The following is a 25,856-nucleotide window of genomic DNA, read 5'->3' on the forward strand; positions in this document are numbered from 1 at the left end:
GTTAGGTGCAACACTTCTTGTTTTTTCAACTCTAATAGCAATTGGGTGGAGATATATTCAAGCAATCACAGTTGTGCATCTTGTTGGGGCTCTAACACTTATCGGTAGGTCAAGACCACATACTATAAATACCTATGATTGGGGACTAAAACAACCTAGCCTAAACTAATGCAAAAATAGATATTTTTTTCTTTCTAATTTGAAATCTTGCCCTCATTTATGTAGACGCACATATGGTGTAGAATTGATGTTATTTCAAATATATACCATAAAATATTCATAAACTGTGACTTACCTACACCTATAGACATCTACAAAGCTATATAATACTAATCAATAAGGATTGTATATTATATACAACTATAATGAATGCATCGAACTAAAAATCATCATGAAAGAGTCACCAGTGGACTCAATCTTCCAATATCACCTACAAGACCAAATATTACCTTCTACAAGAAAGCAATAAGAGAACTAATTGCTTTATTGTATAGAAAATGAATTATGAGTTATTGATCAAAGATTATACCCCATAACATACATAGAGATGATGTGCTTATATATACAAGGTTGAAAGCTATGACTAACTAGGATGATAACAAGTGTCTTAATCCTATGGTATGTGGAAATTAGAGGATAAGATCACATGTGTGAGCTAGATACTTCTAGAAACATTCCTAGATCCTTAAGTAAACTTAACATGTGAGCATGTGTGAATAGATCCTATCTAATGACTAGCTAAATAATGTGTGTTGTTCACACTACCAAGGGGAAATTGGATAGAAAATATCTCTATTCACACCAATGTTAGATGGTGATGTTAGCTACAAACTTTTTTAATTTTTGATTTGAAATTAGGTTTTTCTCTTGCTTTTTTATTGTGTGGTGGATATGAATGAATGTGATGCAAATCTATTGTGTGTAATGGGCATGCACAAATTATACCTCAAAACAATATAAGACTTAGCTATGAAGATAGCCACCTAAGGTCAAGAAAGATATATGCAAACAAAAAGAAACCATAAGACCAAAATGATAGAATAATGATATTTTCTTCAAGGATATTTTTGGTGATCAACCTTGTAGGTTCCAAATTCCTAAGGCTTGATCCTCTCCCAAGTGCTAGTGATGTCAAAATTAAGAGGAAAACTACAAAATTATATTCAAGTTTGGAAATAATGGACTAATTATTGAGGTTGGTAAAAACCTCCTTCACTTTTGGCTCTACTAAACCAAGGGGGCTTCCCTAAGGCATTACAATAGATAACACCATAGAAACTAAGCACTTCCCTAACATATACCATACCCATTGAATAATGCACCCAAATTTTGGTTGTACTTTGTTCCTATATGCTTTTTGTAGTATTTAGGGTCAAGCACCTTATTAAAGTAGATAATCTACTATATGGATGTGTATAAATGTACTTTATGATAATCTATTATAACATTATACAAATTTAGACGTAGAAGTGAGTAAAACTACTTAAATCATAAATTGAAAGACGTTTAAATTGATTTATAAATCTAGAGTGTGCTAGGATGACTAGGAGATGGGACCAATAGAATATTGATTCCTTTATCTAGATGGGATTCACTTAGTTTATATAAAAGATGTAATAATTGAAACTTAATTTAAGGAAGCCAACGTGTGAAAAACACTTCCTAACACTAATCTAGTGGGGGAGATAGTGAAAAATTTCTTACAAATCTTAAACAATTACATAATAAGAAACACATATAGAAGGAGATATACAACATGCAAATATATTCATTTAATAAACATAAGATATATTGTGGGAAAAACCTTTTCAGAAGAAAAACCCAACACTCCAAAAGCCACCGAGTATATTATTCAAAAATCAACAACAAAATAGAATATACGTGTAGATCAAGCTTCTCACAAGAGTATCACCAACTAAAGATCTAGAGGTAACTCGATATATATAAGACTCTTACAAGAAACCTCCATCTCACACACCTGATATATAAGAGATACAACACATGAAACCATCGAGTGGTATTACAAAACCATGAGCTAAAACTACCCAAAAAATGACACCCAACTTATCTCCAATCTAAGATGCCCTATGATGTGTCAACATAGACTCCAATAGGTGTAGCTCCTTTTACAACTCATTTATGTGTAACATGTTTTTTATATTTCACATTTCAAGAGACCCAACTTTTGGACCAAGTGTTTGATTGACAAACCATTTGAAGCATCAAAAAGCTTGCAACATGCTCTACCAAGATATAACTTGCTACACTACTTACAAATACTTTTAGACCATTTCGTAGCCTCTAAGGTCATCAATATTGAATCTAAAAATTTCATTCAAAACTTTAAAAATATAAACTTTAATATCTTCAAATCTAAACATGATCTTGCAACAAAATTTTACCAGAATGCTTAACTAGCCAATCCAAAGCTTTTGCGAAAAATTGGGAAAAATTTGGACTAATTAGTGCTCAAATGAAAAAATTACTATAAATAGTATTCTTATATAAATGTAATGTTGAGACACCATTTTCGTAATACTCTTCCACTTGTCAAACACCTTGCAAGTGAAAAGGGAGTATCTACACCATAATTTAATTGCTAGGGGCCATGAGGCCCGTTAACTCCAAACACCATCTGCACTTCTCAATGTTCATTAGTTTTGTTAATGCATTTGCAACATTTATCAAAGTGTTAACCTTCTCTAATTTTAGCTTCCCATCCTCTACCATACCTCGAACAAAATGAAATTGAACATCAATGTGCTTTGTTTTAGCATGGAAAGTTGGATTCTTTGCTAAGAAAATGACACTCTTGACGTTTACAATAGATAGTAGTCAATCCTGCATTAAAACCAATATTTGAACACAATTGTCTAAGCTAAATGGCTTCCTTACAAGCATGAGTAGATGTAATATACTATGTCTTTGTCATGGACAAAGTGACTACATTTTGTCGCTTACTCATCCAACTAATAGCACCACCATACAAAGTAAAGACATAACCACTGTTGGATCTTATTCTATCAATGTTACCTACCCAATCTAGATCCATATATCCACATATACTCACAAAATGCACGGTCTAGTAGGATAATTGTGATAGCACAAGGAATACTTTTGAATGCTCTCTTAATTGCATCCTAATGCACCTATGATCTAGGATTAGCCATATATCGACCCAGGATTCCCACTGTCTGGGAAGTGTCTGGTCTTGTACAAAACATAGTATACATAAGACTTCCAACAACACTCACATATGGTACATTGACCATGTCCTCCACTTCAATGGGATATTTTTGACAATCCTTCACAAATAACTTTGTTCCTAATGCAATAGTAACTATCATAGATCTACAAGTTGCCACGTTGAATCTCTCCAACACTAAATTCACAAACTTAAATTGGCTTAACCAAATATTTATGTTGGCTTCGTCTCCTTTGATCTTAATTCCTAGAATGCATCTAGATCATTAATATCAAACAGTGTTGATAATTGAGACTTAAACTAAAAAATAAAATATTCCATTCTGAAATAGTAACATATCATTCACATATAATGCAATAATGAGAATGCTATTAGTTTAAAAGTAAACACAATGATTAGATTTAGACCCTTGAAATTCCAAACTTAGCATATAGGTATCAAACTTTGGGTACCACATCCTAGGTAAGTGCACAAAGATGGTGGTAAAAAAAGGGGGTATAAGTGGACACCTTTTATTTATTTATTTATTTATTTATTATTTGAAATCAGGTGAACCTGAACTTGGAGGCAACATTTGAAAGTCATCCACTCAAGATATGAAGATAATCAAAGAACAAATATTTTAGTACTCTGAATCTAGTTTCCAAAATACTAATTTTTTTCAAAATTGGATAAGATTAAGGGGGTCAAATCCTTCGTGCACGAAAAATAGACCCTGATTTTTTGTGAAAAACATAACATAGTGTCTGTCGTGTGCATCAAAAAATTCATAGTTAGATTTAGTATTTTGACATATCCTTTGGCAGAAATATATTTAAGAGTGAGCACTAGAAGATGCGTATTTGTTTGTAATTTTTTTTTGAGTATTTATTTTTTTATGATTTTTCCAATCGAGCACATCCTGAAAATTAGGTACTTGTTCATGCGCGAAGCATAAGTTACACTAAACAAATCAAAAAATACAATTTCTTTTTTAAAATGGTAAAGAATAAAGTGCACTACAACAATATATAATTTTTTTAAAATTTGGATAAGTATATCAAAAGTTATTAAAAAAATGGTGCACCTATGTCTGTGAGAACTATGGAGACACGGGTAAAAGAAATTCAATAATAATATGTTATTGTTGTTCAAATTGAAAAAAATTATATGGTTAGAAAGATCAAAAGATGGGTGAAAATGTGGTGGAAATTTTAGAAATACCCACTTGATGAAGTGTAAACTTGATGATGACAAAGTCAATAAACCAAGTTGATAAAATAAAACACGTCAAAAATGAGAGAAATATAGAGAAATCAAACTTCCAAACTGTAGCTTTGTCATCCAGGCCTATTTCCAAGCTTAAACAATCAAAAGAGCGTACGGGGTACTTATGGTGTAAGAAGTGCGTACGTGCTCTTTTTACTATAAACAACGCGTATGCGCTCTTTTTACTATAAACAACGCGTATGCGCTCTTTTTACTATAAACAACGTGTATGCGCTATTGTATAATATGATATTGTATATATAATATTTATATATATATATGTATATAATAATATATAATAGATTAAGTATATATATACACATATAAGTGTATTGTCTCCCCCTCTCAAATGCATACAAGGTGCCTCTCTCTCTCTCTCCATACCCCATCCCTCTCTCTCTCCCTCCCTGTCTCCCCTTCTCCCTTCCTCCATACCCCATCCCTCCCTCTCTCTCTCTCTCCTTATCCCTTCCTCCACACCCCATCCCTCCCTCTCTCGCTCTCTCCCCTTCTCCCTTCCTCCATACCCCATCCCTCTTTCTCTTCTTCTCTCCCTCTCTCCCTCCATACCCCACTGTAACTGTGTCTGCACTTCTATAGAAGTAAGTGAATTTATTTCTTGTCTGCAACTTCCTCTTTGATTTTTATCATGTATGCTCTCCTAAGAAAATTGACTGATGGATTTGTGTGTGTATATTGAATAGGAGGAATAGGGTTTGAAATTGAACCATGGGTGCATTACCATGAAAAACAAGGAAACCTGCAACAATATTCTTCTCGAATGTGTTTTTAATGAGCTGAGCAGATGTGGAAAATAGTGTCAACAAAGTAACATGATGAGTCAGAGTACCTGCAATATGTTTTTCAGAAGGAAATAACCGATAGGAAGAGAAAGAGGGAGAGTAACATAGATGATGTCCTAGAGAATGATAGTGGTGGGTATGTGAGAGTTCTCATGTTGTTACACAACGCTTGTCACCTAAAGAAATTAAATTTTGTTGTATGCATGGCAGTGGTAGTATATGATGATCATCACTTGTCAAACGACTTGGAATGATACATACCCATGAAAGAAATAAATTATGCAATTCCTATAGTCACAATCAAAATCAGTCCTATAACCTTGCAAATTTAATAGCATCATATGTTTTAGGCAGTACTCTTAGGGTTAGGTCAAGCTCTTACACTTTCTTTTTAGCGAAGCCTCATTGTTTGTTCACTTGGAGTCTCTCTTATGCTGACAATGGTCTAACTTAGCTATATCAAAACTAAACTACTGATGTTCTACTGTATGATGTTCTATTCATAACTTTAAATTCAATATATCATTTTATTTTCACACCATATGACCCCTTAGGTGTCATTAGAGGTCGTATTGTTTCCTAAGAGGTCATATGGCATCATGTGACCCCTTAGGACACCATATGACCCCTTAAGACACCATACGACCCATAACAACACCATATGGTGTCCTAAGGGGTCATAGGATTCTATATGACCCCTCGGGACACCAATGACCCATAACAACACCATATGGTGTTCTAAAGGGTCATATGGTGTTCTATAACCCCTTAGGACACTATTTGGTGTCGTTATAGGTCCTATGGTGTGCTAAGGGATAATACAGTGTCATATGACCCCTTAGATGTTGTTAGGGGTCATATTGTGTTCTAAGGGTCATATTGTGTCCTGAATTCTCTCTCTCTCTCTCTCTCTCTCTCTCCTTCTCCCTTCCTCCATACTCCATCCCTCTTTCTCTTCTTCTCTCCCTCCCTCTTTCTCTTCTTCTGTAATTCCTATAGTCACAATCGAGATCAATCCTATTACCTTACAAATTTAATAACATCATATGTTTTAAAACTTAGGCAGTACTCTTAGGGTTAGGTCAAGCTCTTACACTTGCTTTTTAGTGAAGCCTCATTGTTTGTTTGTTTGGAGTCTCTCTTATGCTGACAATGGTCTAACTTAGCTATATCAAAACTAAACCACTGATATTCTATTCATAACTTTAAATTTAATATATCATTTTATTAGCCCACCATATGACCCCTTAGGTGTCATTAGAGTTTGTATTGTTTCCTAAGAGGTCATATGATGTCCTAAGGACACCATATGACCCCTTAAGACACCATACGACACATAACAACACCATATGGTGTCCTAAGGGGTCATAGGATTCCATATGACCCCTCGGGATACCAATGACCCATAACAACACCATATGGTGTTCTATGATCCCTTAGGACATTATTTGGTGTCATTATAGGTCCTATGGTGTGCTAAGGGATAATATAGTGTCATATGACCCCTTAGGACACCCTATGACCCCTTAAATGTTGTTAGGAGTCATATTGTGTTCTAAGGGTCATAGTGTGTCTTGGATTCGATCTCTCTTCCTCTCCCTCCCCCCTCTCTCTCTCTCTCTCTCTCTCTCTCTCTCTCTCTCTTTCTCTCTCTCTCTTCCTCCATACCCCATCCCTCTTTCTCTTCTTCTCTCCCTTCCTCCATACCCCATCCCCCTTTCTCTTCTTCTCTCCCTCCCTCTTTCTCTTCTTCTATAATTTCTATAGTCACAATCGAGATCAGTCCTATAACCTTGCAAATTTAATAGCATCATATGTTTTAGAACTTAGGCAATACTCTTAAGGTTAGGTCAAGCTCTTACACTTGCTTTTTAGCAAAGTCTTGTTGTTTGTTCGCTTGGAGTCTCTCTTATGCTGACAATGGTCTAACTTAGCTATATCAAAACTAAACTACTGATGTTCTATTGTATGATGTTCTATTCATAACTTTAAATTTAATATATCATTTTATTAGCTCACCATATGACCCCTTAGGTGTCATTAAAGTTCTTATTGTTTCCTAAGAGGTCATATGGTGTCTTGTGACCCCTTAGGACACCATATGACCCCTCGGGACACCAATGACCCATGACAACACCATATGGTGTTCTAAAGGGTCATGTGGTGTTCTATGACCCCTTAGGACACTATTTGGTGTCGTTATAGGTCCTATGGTGTGCTATTTGGTGTCATTATAGGTCCCTCCCTCCCCCCTCTTCTCTCTCTCTCTCTCTCTCTCTCTCTCTCTCTCTCTCTCTCTCTCTCTCTCTCTCTCTCTCTCTCTCTCTCTCTCTCTCTCCCCCTCCTTCCCTCCTTCTGTCTCTGTCTCTGTCTCTATCTCTGTCTCTCTCCCCTTCCCTACTCTCCCTCTCCCTTCCTCCATACCCATTCTTCTCTCCCACCCTCCCCCCTCTTCTCTCCCTCTCTCCCTCCCTCTCCCTCTCTCCCTCTCTCTACCTTCCCCCCCCCCTCTCTCTCTCTCTCTCTCTTCCTCTCCCTCCTCCCCTCCTCTCTCTCTCTCTCTCTCTCTCTCTCTCTCTCTCTCTCTCTCTCTCTCTCTCTCTCTCTCTCTCTCTTCCTCCCCCTCCCTCCCCCATCCTTCTTCTCTCCCTCCTTCCCTTCCACCCCCTCCTCTCTCTCTCTCTCTACTACCAATAGTACGTACGAGGTACTGAACCTATTAGTTCACTATCCTACCATAACTTTTTTAAGGTGTAGAAGTGCGTACATGGTACTTATTACTTGTAAGCGCATACAAGGTACTGAGCCCATTATTCGCTACCCTGTGATAACATTTTTTAGGCTTAGGAGCGCATACGCACTACTTATTAGTATAGAATAGGGAAAAAAAAAACACCGTTGGGCTTGCCAACATTTTATGGACTAACAATGCATACGCGGTTATTAATGTAGTGCGTATGTGGTACATAGACATAGTTTTAGTTTCCCAAGAGCCTCAACAACCTCAAAAGAATTTTTTGAGGTCATTGAAGGCCCCACTAGAACTATGTCTGCACTTCTATCACTAGTTTATGAGTACATAATGCATACACATAGAGCTCGATGGTTAGATGAGCAATTCTAGTTATGTAAGGACACATTTCCTCTTGGCACAATTGTCTCTATCTTTTATTTCGCTGAAAATTATACACTACAACCTCAAAATGAAGTGCAATCTATGTATTATCACTCTACACAAGTTTCTATTTGTGTACACATAGCATTCATGCATGCAGATGATAACACAGAGGAGGATAGAAAGGCTGTAAGAGAGTATCACTTCTACATAAGTGATGATCATACTCATTCATCGGAGTTTGTACAAGGATGCTTTAAAGTTTTCTATGATATTTTAATGGAAAGGAACATACGATACAACCGACACTTAATATGGTCAGATAATTGCACCACACAATTCAAGAATGCAAGGATGTTTTATTGGTTGATAGGGATGCATATGACAAGCAGTGTACAACATTTTTGGAATTTCACTGAGGTTGGACATGGTAAGGGAGAGCACAATGGTGTAGGAGCATGTGTGAAAAGATCCCTAGCTAGAGAAGAATTGAAGTACGAAGGTGGTGCTGAGTTGATAGATACAGAAACAATTGTGCGATGGTGTAAGTCTATGATGGGTCCAGGTAATCCAGGTACGTCAATGATTCATAGATATTTTTGGTTGATAACTAAATCTAACATTGAAAACTATCTAGATTGTTGTACAATTGCAGGATCGAGTGACATGCACTCATTTATGAGTTCAAATTCAAGTTCACTGGTAATTTATACGAGATAGATGGTATGTTTTTTCTCTTCATGCATGTATTGTTTGTGGGAAGAATGTGAATCACAAGAGTGGGTTGACAAATGGTCTTGTAGACTGTTGGTTCCATTGATTCATATCAAATTCCCAAAGAACTACAATTGAGCCAGATGGAGACATCAATGGATGTTGACCATGTATCCGACTTAGTGGATTCAAGTGATTTTTTGAGTTAATTTTTTTGCAAGTATTGCTTTTGGTTCATTTTTTTGTACATCATATTTTATTTTTGGTATTAATTAACACTTTATAAAATGCAGGTCATGTGTATGCAGTTGTTGTAGAAGAGAACAATGAAGAAGGAACATATTACTATTTATGTCATTGTGTTGAGCCAAAAAGAAAATTGATAACCACAATCATTGACGGAGAGGGTATTGAGTATCCAATAGGGTCTGTTATCGTGACAGGAACATGGCTTCGGAGATACCCTATTAAGAATGATGATGTTTGGTTATTTGAGGACTTTGAAACACACATACATATTCTTCATTTCTCCAACCTTGTTGTTGCAACAAATATTCATTTGATGAAGTATCGTGGTAGACCTCATAACAAGATTTTATAGAATTTCGTGAATCTGACCACGAGGCAATACTTGACATGATACAGGTTAGAGTCGATCCTGAAGGCTCACTTGATTGATTCTACAGTTCAGAGTAGAATAATTTTGAGAATTTTGTATAAATCATTGACAAATTATTCTATATTCATTTTTTGTATATATAAATTCCCATGAGCTGATTTTTACATGTTTAGGGGAATAATTTTGTATATTTAAATGGCAATGAGCTGATTTGTACATATGTACATGCCAAATTTTGTAAATTAAAATGGCCATGAGCTTAATCGCACATATTGTAATGCCAAATTTTGTATAAAAGCCCATGAGATGATTTGTATATTAAAATGGCGATGAGCTGAATCACACATATTGTAATGCCAAATTTTTTATAAAAGCCCATGAGATGATTTGTAAGACATTTTTTTGTATAATCAAATAGCCAAAAGCTGATTTGACCATATTTAGAGGCAAATTTTTGAATAATATGTGATAATGTTTTGTGACTATGTTTTGAGTATATGTGATGTGTCCCTGGTCAATCATGAGCATTCTTGATTCTTGTATAATCATGGAGAATTATTTGAGTCATTATCGGGTCATAGGGATCATAGATTGAGACTAGATACAATTTGAGCAAAAATTGTCATTGTTGTCAAAAAAATTCTGGTATACCTAGCGTAAAACTACCCACCTGGATGCACTCATGACATCGATTTGTGTACACAAGGAACCGAATCAATTCTAGCCAATCTTGCAACTTTGCATTGCATGCAACTGATGGCTTTTGGAGCAGGTGAAAAAATGCTACCAATTGAAAATGGCTCTGAGTCATCAAAAACTGAGATAGGACATTGTAGAGTAGCCTCACGTGACCCCATAGGTTCAAACGGATCAACCATATGTGTCATGGATTTGAAGAAATAGTCCGTCAAATTTTGACAATTTTTTGGACTCAGGGCACTTGATAGATCGCACCGCTATGGTATGACTCTCGACGTTCTGACGCTTTGGGATGCACAACAAGGGCATGCCTAGTGTAAAAATGCCCACTCGGACGTGCTCATGATGTTGGTTTTTGCACACGATAAATCGAATCAATTGTAGCCAATCTCACAACTTTGCATTGCATGTAATTGACGGTTTTTGCAGTAGGCAAAAAAATGCTACCAATTGAAAATGGCTCAGAGTCATCAAAAACTGAGATAGGCCATTGTAGAGGAGCCTCACACAACCCCACAGGTTCAAACAGATCAACCATATGTGTTTTGGATTTGAAGAAACAATCCGCCAAATTTTGACAATTTTTAGACTCATGGCATTTGAGAGATCGCCTCGGTACGGTATGACTCTCGACGCTCTGGTGCTTCAAGATGCATGACAAGGGCATGCCTAGCATAAAAATGTCCACCTATACGTGCTTGTTGACGTTGGTTTGTGCACACGACTAACCAAATCAATTCTAGCCAATCTTGCAACTTTGCAATGCATGCAACTGACGATTTTTGCAGTATGCGAAAAAATACTACCAATTGAAAATGGCTTGGAGTCATAAAAAACTAAGATAGGCCATTGTAGAGGAGCCTCACATGACCCCACGGGTTCAAACAGATTGACCATATGTGTCCTGGATTGGAAGAAATAGTCCGTCAAATTTTGACAATTTTTTGGACTTATGGCACTTGAGAGATCGCCATGGTACGGTATGACTCTCGATGTTCCGACGCTTTGGGATGCACAAGAGGGGCATTCCTAGCATAAAAATTCCCACCCAGATGCGCTCGTAACGTCGGTTTGTGCACATGGTGAACTGAATCAATTCTAGCCAATCTTGCAACTTTGCATTGCATGCAACTGACGGTTTTTGCAACAGGCGAAAAAATACTACCAATTGAAAATAGCTCCGATTCGTCAAAAAATGAGATAGGCCATTGTAGAGGAGCCTCACATGACCCCACATGTTCAAATGGATCGACCATATGTGTCCTGGATTTGAAGCAACAGTCTGTCAAATTTTGATAATTTTTTGGACTCATGACACTTGAGAGATCATCCCGGTACGGTATGACTCTCGATGTTTCGATGCTTTGGGATGCATGAGAGGGGAATGCCTAGTGTAAAAATTCCCAACCAGACACACTCATGATGTCATTTTGTGCACACGACGAACCAAATCAATTCTAGCCAATCTTGCAACTTTGCATTGCATGCAATTGATGGTTTTTGCAGTAGGCAAAAAAATGCTACCAATTGAAAATGGATTTGAGTCATCAAAAACCGAGATAGGACATTGTAGAGGAGCCTCACACAACTCCATGGGTTCAAATAGATCGACCAAATGTATCTTGGATTTGAAGAAACAATCCGTCAAATTTTGATAATTTTTTGGACCCAGGGCACTTGAGAGATTGCACCGATATGATATGACTCTCGACATTTCGACGCTTTGGGATGCATGATAGGGGCATGCCTAGCATAAACCTACCCACCTGGACATGCTCGCGATGTCGGTTTGTGCACACAACGAACAAAATTGACCATTGCGAGCGTAAAGGTGCTCTCGCATCAAACACATTGTTGTTTATATTCATATTGTTGATTACATATGCAAATATTCATTTAAATTTATAAAAGGGAAGCCACCAAATACAACGAATACACAATAATGAACTGAATACAAGGAGTTTTGTAGGGTTAATTCAACATTTTAGAAATTTTATCAAATCATATTCCACGATTGCAATGTTTTAAATTATATATTTTTGTTGTTTATATACAATAAAAATGTAGAATATATCTACATGTATTGGTCATTCTATGACCAAAAAACACTACATGATCCTAAACTTGTGGATCATCAAAATCAAGCCTCTTTGATGCAGTATGCGGCTCTGTAGATGGCTGCAAAACCACAATTCAAAAGCTAAGTTAGAATTCTTTTGTAGAAAATAGTTCACAATTAACAACATACCTATGCATTTAACTATAATTATTTTGCAATTGAAATGTAGATTACCTCATCGGCTAATCTAGGAGCTAATGTCTTTGCTCTCCTCTCCTTGTCACTCTTAGGAGTTTTCTTGAAGACATACTTAAATGGATTCACGTTATGGCCGTATTGCAAAGGGGTCTATTGTAGATTAAATTTATAATTAAAACAATATACTAACATAAATATATCAAAACACTTAAAAGCTATAATATAGAGAACAATGACGTACCTGTTCCTGAGATGCTTCTCCAATGGACTAAGGATGGCTCACCATCAATGGAGAAATTGTCGCTATTACCTATACAAAAAATGTTCAAAGATTAAATACAATTAATATAATGATAAGTATTGTAGGTTAAAAATAATTAATTTTACATAACAAACAAAAGTGTACCGGATCCTGAGATTCTTCTCTAGAGCACGGAGGAGGGTTCGCCATTGATGAAATAGGTTTGGATATTTCCTGTATGAAAAAATTATAAGATTATAATATATCACAAGTTCACATGTATGCATGCATATAATAATGAAATCAAGAAAATAAAGTAGAGATACATACCTCCGCCCTCTCTTGATCCACAGGCAAATCAGGTGCATTCAACATATCACATAGCTCAATGGCCACTGTACATGTAAAATAGACAAAAAACACTAATCAATCTGAAAACCCCAACTAATACTTGATTTCAACATTTTCAAACAATTGTACAACTAAAAATGTGTTCAATTACCTTCTTCCCACGTTTTGGTGTCTTCGAGGAATTTTTTTTCTTAGGACGAGCCCTAGACATAGAGGGGGTACCCTAAAAAAACAAAATTAACATGAGATATTAGTACAGATAATAAATTAAACATAATTTTAAAAATCTAAAATGAAATGACTTTCATATTCCATCAAAATAATACATAAAAAGGGTTGTACAAAATATGATACCGTATAGCCTTGTAGGCCAAAATCGATCGTTGAGAATGTGATGTCATCAATTTGAGACATTTGGTCCCTTGTCAACACCTATAAACCAAAAATTGGACCAAGCATTAAAGATAGTTAGTATATCTTGTATTTTTTTGAATTCAAAGTGTACTATTCTATTTTAACATGTTACAAAATTTATACCTCAGGCATCGAAGTTGCAACTATAGTAACGGGGGGAGGAGTATGAGATACTGCTATTGCATCCTGAAATGCATATTATTTGTCTCAATTTAAATTGATGTATAAATAAAAATTCATTTATGTAATTACAAATTTAAAGTGACTGATAAATAAAATGCTATGAATTCAAATCAACGCACCTATGTCTGTCGCTCATGGGAAAACACCATGTCCATCAACTCATCTGTCAACGTGAAATCCTTAGATATGCGGGCCTGACATCTACTCTCGTGAATCATGCATAGATGAGATGAGGATCCATCTGCACCAACTGCATCATCTATCCTCGAGCATATCCCCGAGCAACTGACACACGTATGCTGGATGGGCTCTCTGTCACCACCTAATGGCTCATCATCCAATACAATAGGGTGTTCTAATGACATCCCATGCTGGATGTTGGCACCAGTCAATGTTGTGGCCGCCTGAAGAGTCTGTAGCTCCATCGACTCTTTCAGCTCTACTGGGACAACCTGATGCACCTTGGGTTTGGGTGCTAGGGGGCGGCGACTCTCCGCGGGTAATCAGTTATGGGCTCTAGGTCTATCTTGGGCAGAGACACCACCTCTACCATGGAACTCTCTCATGTTAAAATAGTTTGGGCGCACATTGAGTACAAACTCACAATATACTTTTCTCAAAAAATATAATGGCACCTCATAATTATTACAAGGTTGATCATCAAAGATCATCCACCACCTCTGCCAAAAAAGATTCTTCATCTGCACTTTGGTACACCAATGTATGGGAAACCTCTTTGCATTAAGAGGTAATGACTGACTAGTTTTGGGATCAACGAAAAGGGCACATATTTGTTATTTACTAATATTTTTATTTTTACTCCCTCGTATGATAGCCCATCAACATAGAATTGATGACACCTATCCCTAAAGCTTCCCCATTTGGTAATTTGTGTGGAAACAACTATGGCACCACTAGCTAATGTTTCTAGGCTAGTGGCAATGGATTGATGATGCTCAAGTTCGGATGTTTTCAATTTAACAATTAGTCTATTGATTTTAGACGTATTTTGTCCTAACTGATTAATTAATTGCTCTTGTGTTTCGGGTGTGCGGTCAAAAGGAGGAATTGGGGGTGTATCTTGTGGGTTTTTAGGAGGTGCATTTGGTTGTTCTTGTGGGTTTCAGGAGGTGCATTTGGTTGTTCTTATTGTGGATTAGAAGAATCTGGTTTTTGAAACAAAAAATGAAAAAAACTAATCAAAATTAATGAAATTAAATTCAAAATGTAAAACAAATTGAACAAATGGGAAAGAAAGACAAAAAAAACAAAAAATAACCTTGATCCATAGTCTGGAGGAGAAATCTAGCACCCCATTCGCAGTTTAAGAGAGAAAATGAAGAAAAAACAAAGTAAAAATGTGCTATTCACGAGAAAATAAGACCTAGTTTTTTTAAAAAAAACATTTTTTGACAAGCACCGCGTACGCGGTTCTCTTGGGATTATTAGCATGTACGTACTCATTTTCCTATAAGTAGCGTGTACACGCTCATTTTTTGTAGAGGTAGCGCGTACATGATACTTTCCCTAAAAGCAACATGTACGCACTACCTTCTCTAGGCTTGGGAACAACAAACCTAAGTGCATACGCGGTGAATTCAAATTTAAGAACCGCGGTGTTTTTTTTGGGTGGTGTCCACTTTTTTGACCACCATCTTTGTGCACATACCCTCCTAGGAGACTAATTCAGACCATACAAAGACTTTTTCAACTTGCAAATTATTGGGTGAAAATTTTGTAAACTCAGGGGGTTTACAAAATGTGGGTTTCACCATACTATGCAAGACAATATCTCTCAGAAGGAAAGATACGATCTAGATCCTAATAAGGGAAGGCTCCCCCTTTCTACTGCAATCTATATCTAATTTTATTCTACTTGCTAACTTGACACTAATCCAAGATGATACAATTACTTCACTCTCTTCTTTCAGAGTAAATATTTTCCCAATTCTCTATCTAGAATGGATGTGTTTCTTAAGACTGAAAACAATTCCCACTTGCAATAATTAAAAAATCTAAACTAATTGGAAGCAAAGTGTCCATAAGAGTACAAATCCTCTTGTTGCTTCCTTTTCTGAAAATGATTTATGGGATGAGAAAATAGTAATGAAGCTCAAAGTCTTGTTTTTACCACTATCCTATCAACCTTTTACAAATGACTCTTTTTAACTAATACATCTCAAATAACAAATGAATCACAAAGTCTTTATGTTGCTACGTGCATGCAATTTATAATTATCTTCAAGAACAACAAAGAAAAGCATAAAGTCTTGGATTATTTATCCACACACAACTCCTACTTTCAAATTCACATAGTAACACAAAGTCTACTTAGTAAATTCAAACTACTCTTCCATATATCACAACTCACATTGCTCAACAACCTCTTCAAGGATATAACATAAATGACATAAGATTATCTATATCATAACCAAAGATGATTCCAACACAAATTTCAAAATTTGTCTTCTCCTTATTTTGATTGAGCTTGCAAAATCACAATTTGAACACAAAGTCTCACTTTTCTTTTCACTTTGGCAGAGTCTTGTTGCATAAAAATAAAGATACTAATTACAATGAGCACCCTCATATATATAGGTGAGGTGCAATGAGAAAAAATAGGAAAATTACAACTAATTAAAGACTAAGTCAAATAAAGAATTCAATTTGACTTAGGAGTTGTGTAAAGGGTATTTGTGGGATCTTGGTGGGCCAAAACAGGCCCTTAAGTGGCAATGAAATTTCAAAAAAACAAAGTTAGGCATCTTGACGTAAAATTTTGAATAAGTTATGAACATTATTATAAAAATATGTAAAATCAGAATCTGTAGAAAATTGAATCTAGTTTCTAAGCTACTAGTTATTTTCTGAAAAAAAAGGAATCTATTTGATGAAAATTTGAAATTTCAATGCTTTCAAGAAAACGATAAGAAGTAGGTGTATGTCTAACCACCCTAACCACAATCAAATCATAATATTTTTTTATAAGATTTTTAATATAATTAGTAGACTCATGCTTGGATGTGGCAATATTTTTTTGTAATTTTTTAAAAAGTAAATAATTAATTATTAATTTTTTACTGCAACTTTTACAGAAATTGAAAAAATCATATGTCTTACCACCATAACTTGGTCAAAACTTTATGAAATTCAATTTTTTTTTTAATCCTATAGTAGGCGAATCATAGAATGGGACACATGTTTCAAATTCAAAAAATGTGATATTGTTTGAAAGTTATGAATGTTTTTCAATCAACCTCTCAATCAAGACTTTAGTCGGAATTCAATTAGAAAATAAATAATAATTATTTATTAAAGTCAAAATAAGGCCAACCTTATATTGTTGGAAAACTGAGAATGTCCTTAAAAATCCCTTTTCCTTTCATCAATTTCAGCTAAAAAAAAAGTTGTTAGCCACTAGAGCGAAGTCTAAAAAAGCAAGGAGCACTCAAAAACACATTTTTTCTATTGACTTTACAAGTTTGGCATTTCATAGCCAAATACCAATGCAATCTAGAGCCAAATACCAAGATTTCAATTTTTTCTTAGAGAAATCAGATATCGGATTTTTTATAGTTTTTTATTATAAATAAAATTAATAATATTTAGTATATTATTATATATTGCATAATGTTAATATATTAGTATATAATATATTAATATTATAATATATAAATATATATTAAAATATATCAATAATACATATTATTAATATATTAATAATAAAAGATATTAGATATCAGATAACATGAGAGAGAGAGAGAGAGAGAGAGAGAGAGAGAGAGAGAGAGAGAGAGAGAGAGAGAGAGAGAGAGAGAGTAATTAGGGGGAGGGAGAGAGTCTTGGGGAGAGTGAGATTATAGAGAGAGGGTTGGCAAGGGATTCTTAGTAATCATAACATGAATGCTTAGTGATGACAAATGACAAGTAAAAAAATTGATCTAGAGTGCACATTTTTTCATAAGGGCATCTCTTATTTGAAACAATCTTTTTAAACTCAAAATGACAAGCACTGATGTTTTTCACACAACCTGATCTTCCAAACATATGAACCTCCATGTATGACTTTTCTATGTATTTGAACACAACAAAATCTCCCATTTTCAAACTGTGATAATTGGCAAATTCTTTCCAACCACGACCACATTCTTGTTTATGATTTGCATTCTTTATCTCCAACCTACAGTCCTGTCCATTTGGGCTTTGCAACATCATATGGGAAAGCATATGATTTTCGTTATGATCTATGAACTATGTAAGAAATGCAGGTGGATTGTGCTACATTAAAGAGAGTTGAGCATTGTTCATGATTTGCATATGATTATCTTTCTCATCTATGAACTATGAAACAAATGCAGGAGGAATGCGCTACATGAAAGATAGTTGAGCATTGTTTATGATTTGCATACATGATTATCTTTGTCATCCATGAACCATGAAACAAATGCAAGAGGAATGTGCTACATGAAATAGAGTTGAGCATTGTTAGGACCCCATATGACCTCTAACAACACCATACATGACCCCTTAGGACACCATATGACCCCTTTTAACATCCTAGTAAATGAACATGACCCCTTAGGACACCATATGACCCCTCAGGACAACATATGACCCCATAGGATGACATATGACTCTTTAATACAATATGATGTCCTAAAGGGTCATATAGAATCCTAAAGGGTCATATGGTGTCCTAAGGGGCCACATATGTGTTAGAACATCATGACCCCTTAAGACACCATATGACCTGTTAGGACATCATATTGTCCTAAGGGGTCATATGTTGTTCTAAGGGGTCATATGGTGTCTTGAGGGGTCATATGGTGCTATTAGGGGTCATATGGGGTCATAAGGGGATAGGCATGTGTGTAGAAAACAATATGACCCCTTAGGACATCACATTTCCCTAAGGGGTCATATGGTGTCATAAGGGGTCATATGGTGTTCTAAGGGGTCACATGGTGTCGTTAGGGGTCATATGGGGTCCTAAGGGGCCACACATGTGTTAGAACACCATATGACCCCTTAGGACAACACATGGACATCATATGGTGTCCTAAGGGGTCATATGGTGTCCCAAGGGCCCACACATGTGTTAGAACACCATATGATTCCTTAGGACACCATATGTCCCCTTAGGACACCATATGACCCTTTAGGACATCATATTGTCCTAAGGGGTCATATGGTGTCTTGAGGGGTCACATGGTATTGTTAGAAGTCATATGGGGTCCTTAGAGGCCACACATGTGTTAGAACACCATATGACCCCTTAAGACACCATATGGACATCATATGGTCCTAAGGGGTCATATGGTGTCCTAAGGGGTCATATGGTGTTGTTAGGGGTTAAATGGGGTCTTAAGGACCCACACATGTGTTAGAACACCATATGACTCCTTAGGACACCATATGACCCCTTAGGGTACCATATTTTATTGTCCTAAGGGGTCATATGGCGTCATAAGGGGCCATGTCATGTACTATAATGCTAAAAGGGGTCATATGGTGTCATCGGGGGTCATATGGTATCATAAGGGGTTAGATGGTGTCGTTAGGGGTCATATGGGGTCCTAAGGGTCCACACATGTTTTATAACATTATATTACCCCTTAGGATGCCATATAACCCATTGATAGGGAAAGTCTTAATTTACCACCAACTGGAGTTCTTTGATGGTGTAATCCTATTCTCTATTAGGGCCCATAGTCTTCTCCTATGTACTCCCCTACCAATAGTTTTCTTGTTTCACCTTGCTCAATCTCACAAGGTAAGCTTGCTCACTATATCCTTGCAGGGGTACAGGACAGTCAACACTTATTCTCTCTCTTTACAAAACCACCCTTCATGTTTGGTTTGGCAAACTCTCTTCTTCCAGTTCCAAAATGACTAATTTCCAGGGCTTATAGCCTTCTGGATCTTCTTCCAGTTCTCAATAGATTCCCCCCCTGCAAGTTATCTCATTCACACTTACGGACACCTAGCCAGACTATCACCAAGCTCGCCTAGGGCCAGTTTGTAGGAATAGGTAATGCCATCTGCTGGACTTCCTCAAATGAAAACCTACTATACATGATTGGCTCTGTTTGACCACCTCCAATGGTCATGTGGAGTTTCAAGCTAGAGCCATGTTGTTATTTACAAACAAAGAACCAAAACTGAAAAAGGAAAACTTATTTATAGATTCTAAGCTTATTCCCGGGTTCAACCCAGTAACTCACAGAATGAAGAAATGAAGCGTTTACATTGACTACATAGGTTAACTTAAAGATTCTAAAACATTATTGAAATTCACAAATAGAAATCAGACACTGAATGGAAACTAGAAAATAGACTTCTCTTTATTATTTAGGAAAATAGATGTGTTCTTCGTGGCAATCAACAATCCATATTCAAAATCACAACAAACCTTTTACAGATGCCCGTTGGGTCTTTTATACATTCCGTCCTCTATCGTGAACTCCTCCTATTGGACAAGATTGATCTCATTACCAATGGTTTCCAGCGGCATCTGTCGGGCAGGTTCTATCAGAACATCGGGGTAACATCCAAACAAGGTTACTAATGTCCGATGACAACCTCCAACTCTTCGCACTTCCTATTGGGTCTTCGATGTAACATCAAAATAGCTACCGATGATCGATGTCTTCACACTTTCCATTGGGTCATCGGGTGGCATGACACTACGCTTTTTCGATGACCGATGTCTCCAAATTCGACCTCCTCCACTTGTACCTTGTTATCGAGTTATCAGAGTAACAAGAAAACACTCCTCCCGATACCCAATAACTCTTTCCCCAACTAGCACTTTCCTATCGGGTCCACAGGATAGCTTGAAACTACTCTTCTTTGTCATCAAGCCATCAGTGTAACATCGAAGCGTTCCCTCTGATAGCCGATGACTTGCTCTGGTTCATCCACTTTTCTATCGGGTCCATAGGATAGCTTGAAACCACTCGCCCGATAGCTGATAACAATACTCCGCGCCTATGTTTGCTCGTTGAGTCATCAGGGTAGGTTGAAAACACTTCCGCCTATAACCGATGGCTCCGCTCCAAGCTAATGCTAACTCATTGGGGTAACATGAAACCACTTCCGCCGATACTCGATGCGTCAACAATAAACAACCCATCGAAATAGGTTATCCCGATGCACCTATGGGATACTATTGCAAACCAAGAAAACACACATTTGATCCTAATCACACCAAAATTGTTGAAAATTTTGAAAATGCAACCAAAACTAGGTGCTCCTACACCATAGTCCCCCAATGAGAAAGAAGTCAAGTGACTCCATGGGGAAATGCAAATGAGGTAATTCTGAGCTTCGAAAAGTCTGTCGCAGGGACCCAAGTGGCCTCAGATTCTGGAAGATGCTATCATTTAACTAAATGCTCCATATAGGTGGTATGCCTGGTCTTCTTGAGGACTCATGAATCCAACACCCTTTTGGCTTGTGGCCTATTTGCCAATGGTAAAGGTAGTTCTGAAAGTGCCTGTGAGACCTCTGAAAAATTGTTGACATTCTTCTAGAAGTGTACCCTTATATGACACCAAGTCTGCAACATTGAAAATAGGAGATAAAGCCATGTCTCCGGGTAGGTCAAGTTTGTAAGCATTGTTTCCATACTTGGCTAAAATATTACAAGGTCCAATTCTCCTCATTTGAAGTTTTCTAGGGACACCTTTTTGAAGCCTTTCTTTGTTCAAGTGAACCATTACCAAGTCCCCAACAACAAATTGTAGATCTCTTCTCTTTTCATCTACTTTGCCCTTGATTTTCTGTGAGTTGTCTAGTAAAGTTTGCCTAACTTTCTCATGAACCTCCTTCATGGAATGAGCCATGTAAACAACATGTCCACTCTATTGTCCCATCTTCTCAATTTCTCTGAGCTCCAAAACACCTCTGGAATGAAGGCCATAAACTACTTCAAAAGGACTCTTATCGGTTGATCTATTCGCATTGTCATTGTAAGAAAATTTAGCTTGATGAATGATTTGATCCCAAGCTTTCCCATACTCCTTTGTCAAACATCTGAGAAGGTTCCCTAGAGTTCTATTGACCACCTCTATTTGGCCATCCATTTGGGGATGGTATGCTAAGCTGAAAGACAAGTTTGTTCCCAATCTCTGCCATAACATTCTCCAGAAATGTCTAATGAATTTTGTCTCTATCTGACACTATACTAATGGGTAAACCATGAATCCTAATGACCTCTTTGAAAAATAAATGAGCAATATGAATGGCATCATGAGTCACCTTACAAGGAATAAAATGGGCCATTTTACTGAATCTATCTACGACAACATAGATGCTATCAAATCCAGATTTGGTCTTGGGTAAACCAACAACAAAGTCCATACTTACACACTCTCATGGCCTGTTTGGCATAGGTAAAGGTTGATACAGTCCAACATTAGAAGATGTTCCCTTAGCTCTTTGACAAATTACACATTTCTCCACATATCTCCTGATATCCCTTTGCATCTTCGGCGAATAGTAGAATCTTTGAACAAGTTCCAAAGTCTTATTCAAACCAAAATGTCCACTCAAGCATCCATTGTGCTTTTCTTGCATCAAATTTTCTCTCATAGGCCCTCTGGGTACATAAAGTTGTCCTCCTTTGAACAAAAGTCCATCCTTCATAGTGAAATCTGCATATTCACTATGAAAATGATTCCTAAACTCTTGGCAAACCTTGTAGGCAGCAACAAATTCTTCATCTTCTTCATACAAATTCTTGAAACTATCCACTCCAATTCTTTTGAGCTGCACTTCTTGTACTGTTAGTAACCTCCTACTCAATGCATCAACTACCTTATTACATTTTCCTTTCTTGTGTTTGATGGTAAAAGTATATGACTGCAAATACTCTACCCATTTGATATGCCTATGGTTTAACTTTTCTTGAGAATTAAGAAAGCTAAGAGCTTGATTATTAGTGTAAACCACAAATTCCTTAGGTAGCTAATAATGGCTCTATTTCCTAAGTGATTGGACACGTGCATACAACTATAAATCATAGGAAGAATACCTTTTCTTTGCATCATTGAGTTTCTCACTGAAAAATGCAACTGGTTTATTGTCTTGACTCAAAACTGCTCCAACCGCTATGTTGTTGGCATCACATTCAATTGTGAAAATTTTGTCAAAGCGTGGTAGGATTAGTACGATTTGTGTAGCCACCTTTTTCTTCAAGAGATCAAAAAATTTTTGTGCTTCCTTTGTCCATACAAACTTGGTTCGCACACCTCCCTTGATTGTCTCTAGCACAGGTGCACATATCTCACTGAAACCTCTGATGAACTTCCTGTAAAACTGAGCCAAACTGTGAAAAATCCTTACTTGACTTACTATTTGAGGAGTAGGCCAATTGGTTATTGATTCCACCTTTTAAGTGTCCATTTGCAAATCACCACTTGAGATTACAAACCCAAGATACACTAATTCCTGTTTCATAAACTCACATTTCTCCAAATTGATAGTTAGCTGTTCATCATATAGTTTTTCCAAGACAATTTCAATATGCTTAAGATGCTCATCTTTAAACTTGCTAAAAATTAAGATGTCATCTAGGTAAACAACAACAAATTTACCAATGTAGTCCTTGAGTACTTCATTCATGAGTCTCATGAATGTGCTAGGGGCACTGGTGAGTCCAAATGGCATAACAAGCCATTCATAAAGTCCTTCTGTAGTCTTAAAGGTTGTCTTCCATTCATCTCCCTCCTTGATTTAGATTTGGTGGTAACCACTCTTGAGGTCTATCTTGGTAAAATACTTAGCACCCCCTAAACAATCCACCAAATCTTCAATTTTGGGAATAGGAAATCTATACTTGATTGTAATCCAGTTGATGGCTCTCGAATTAGTGCACAATCTCCAAGTACCTCCCTTCTTTGGTGCCAACATAGTGGGCACTACACATGGGCTGATGCATTTCCTCATTAGACCATTGTCCAAAATCTCTTATATGTGTTTGGCTACCTCCTGATTCTGCTTGGGTGTCATCTTATAGGCTGCCTTATTAGGCAAAGAAGCTCCAGGTATGAAGTCAATTTGGTGACTGCTGGCACGTTGAGGAGGCAACATTGTAGGTGTTCCATTACTAATGATCTCCTTGAACTGGTTTAGTATCTGTTGCATTTCATTGGGAATGCATACATTCTTTTCCTTGCTTTCTTCTTTAGGTTTCACTACAAGTGCAAACCCTAGTCCTTCTCCTTCCTTGAGGGTGTTAATGAACTCCTTTTCACCAACTAGCAGCACATTGGAACCCTTAGGTCTGCTTCCTTCTTCATCTTTTAAGGATTGAATTTTGTAAGTAATTCCATCTTTTTGGAAACTATAAGAATTATTTTCTCCATGGTGTACTCATTTCCTATCAAATTGCCAGGGTCTACCTAAGAGTAGGAGGGATGCATCCATTGGCAAGATATCACACAAAATATTGTCTTTGTAACTTCCTATAGTGAACTCCACCCAAGTTTGTTCATTCACTAGAGCATGCTGCTCCTTATTGAGCCATGTAACCCTATAAGGATCACTATGTGAAATTATTTGTAGGTTAACTTTACTTATTGCTTCTTTTGACACAATATTGTCAGTGGAACCTGAATCTACCACCACTTTACACACTTTACCCATAATCTTTCATTTTATCCTAAACAAGGATCTTGTTTGGCTAGGTTCCTCCTTAACTGGTTCTTCGATCAAGACTCTTCTCATTATGAGATTCTCTCCACTCTCAAAATCTAAACTCACTTCTGATGCATTCACATTTGCTGCATCTTCTTGAAAATAATTTACTCTCCTTTCACCTCCTTGGGATGAAGAAGACTTCTCAAGACAACTATAAGTTGGGTGTCCAAGCTGATAGTAGTTGTAGCACTTCATTGTGGGAAAATAGGACCCTCTTTCTGATCCACTAGACCTTCCTCTATTAGAGTTACTAGATCCCCTTCCTCTATAGCTGCTCTTGCTATTGGAATCCCCACTTTTCTCAACCAACTTGGATTCCTCTTGGGATCTTTGTGTTGGCATATGTGCAGAGTATGTTGACATGATGATATTGTATGTTGTCATTGATGTCAATAAGATGAAGAGTGAACTGATATATTGAAGTAAGTGTTAAATCAATGATGAACGGATAGTACAAACTTGGTACTGAGAGGGTGGGGTGAATCCGTACAAACAAAAATACAGTCCTAAACTGGTTTGACAGTAGATACTTCAAATGACTGGCAAGCAGTGACACTGGTTTGAAACAAAGTGCAACCGGTAAAGCTAGGAATGACTATGACAAGCATTAACTAGTTACTCACTTAGCTTTTCACTCAACTCAACACTACACTACCATTTCATCCTTATGCATAAACAGGTAATTTATCATCAAATCATAATAACAGCTAGTTCAACATGTTTTATTGACAGGCATAAAACATAGAACCATCATAAGATTGACAGATAATAGGAAAGCATCACAAGATAAAAGCATCACACATGACACACATATTTTTCACGTGGAAACCCAACTGGGAAAAACCACGATGGGGATGAATACCCACAAGCTATTTTGAACTCTTTAGAAGTCCGCTCTATTAGGAGCCTTGTTCGATTAGAGACATTACAATAGGTTCTGCTAGGAACCGATCCTGTTAAAGATCACCCGGTTAAGGGATGGCTACAATACCCAGTTAAGGGTTAAACCTTGTTAAAGGTTACCTTGTTAGAGGATTTCAAGAAAGGATTTTGAACTCAATAGCTTTGAATTACCCTATTAAAGGATTTACAACAAGCTGGTTAAGGCTACCCTATTAAGGGATTTTCCAACTGTTGAGGTGGTTAGAGATCAACAGGTATTACAATGATATGGTAACAACACTCAATGCCAATGTAGATCCACTTAAGCTCCTCTTCACCTTCTGCACTTACACTACAAGTATCACTTCTCTCCTTTTGGTCTGGCAAGAATTACGTATCCCTTCTCTCGGATACACACACA

Source organism: Cryptomeria japonica, chromosome 5 (assembly GCF_030272615.1).
Source record: "Cryptomeria japonica chromosome 5, Sugi_1.0, whole genome shotgun sequence".
Lineage (NCBI taxonomy): Eukaryota > Viridiplantae > Streptophyta > Pinopsida > Cupressales > Cupressaceae > Cryptomeria > Cryptomeria japonica.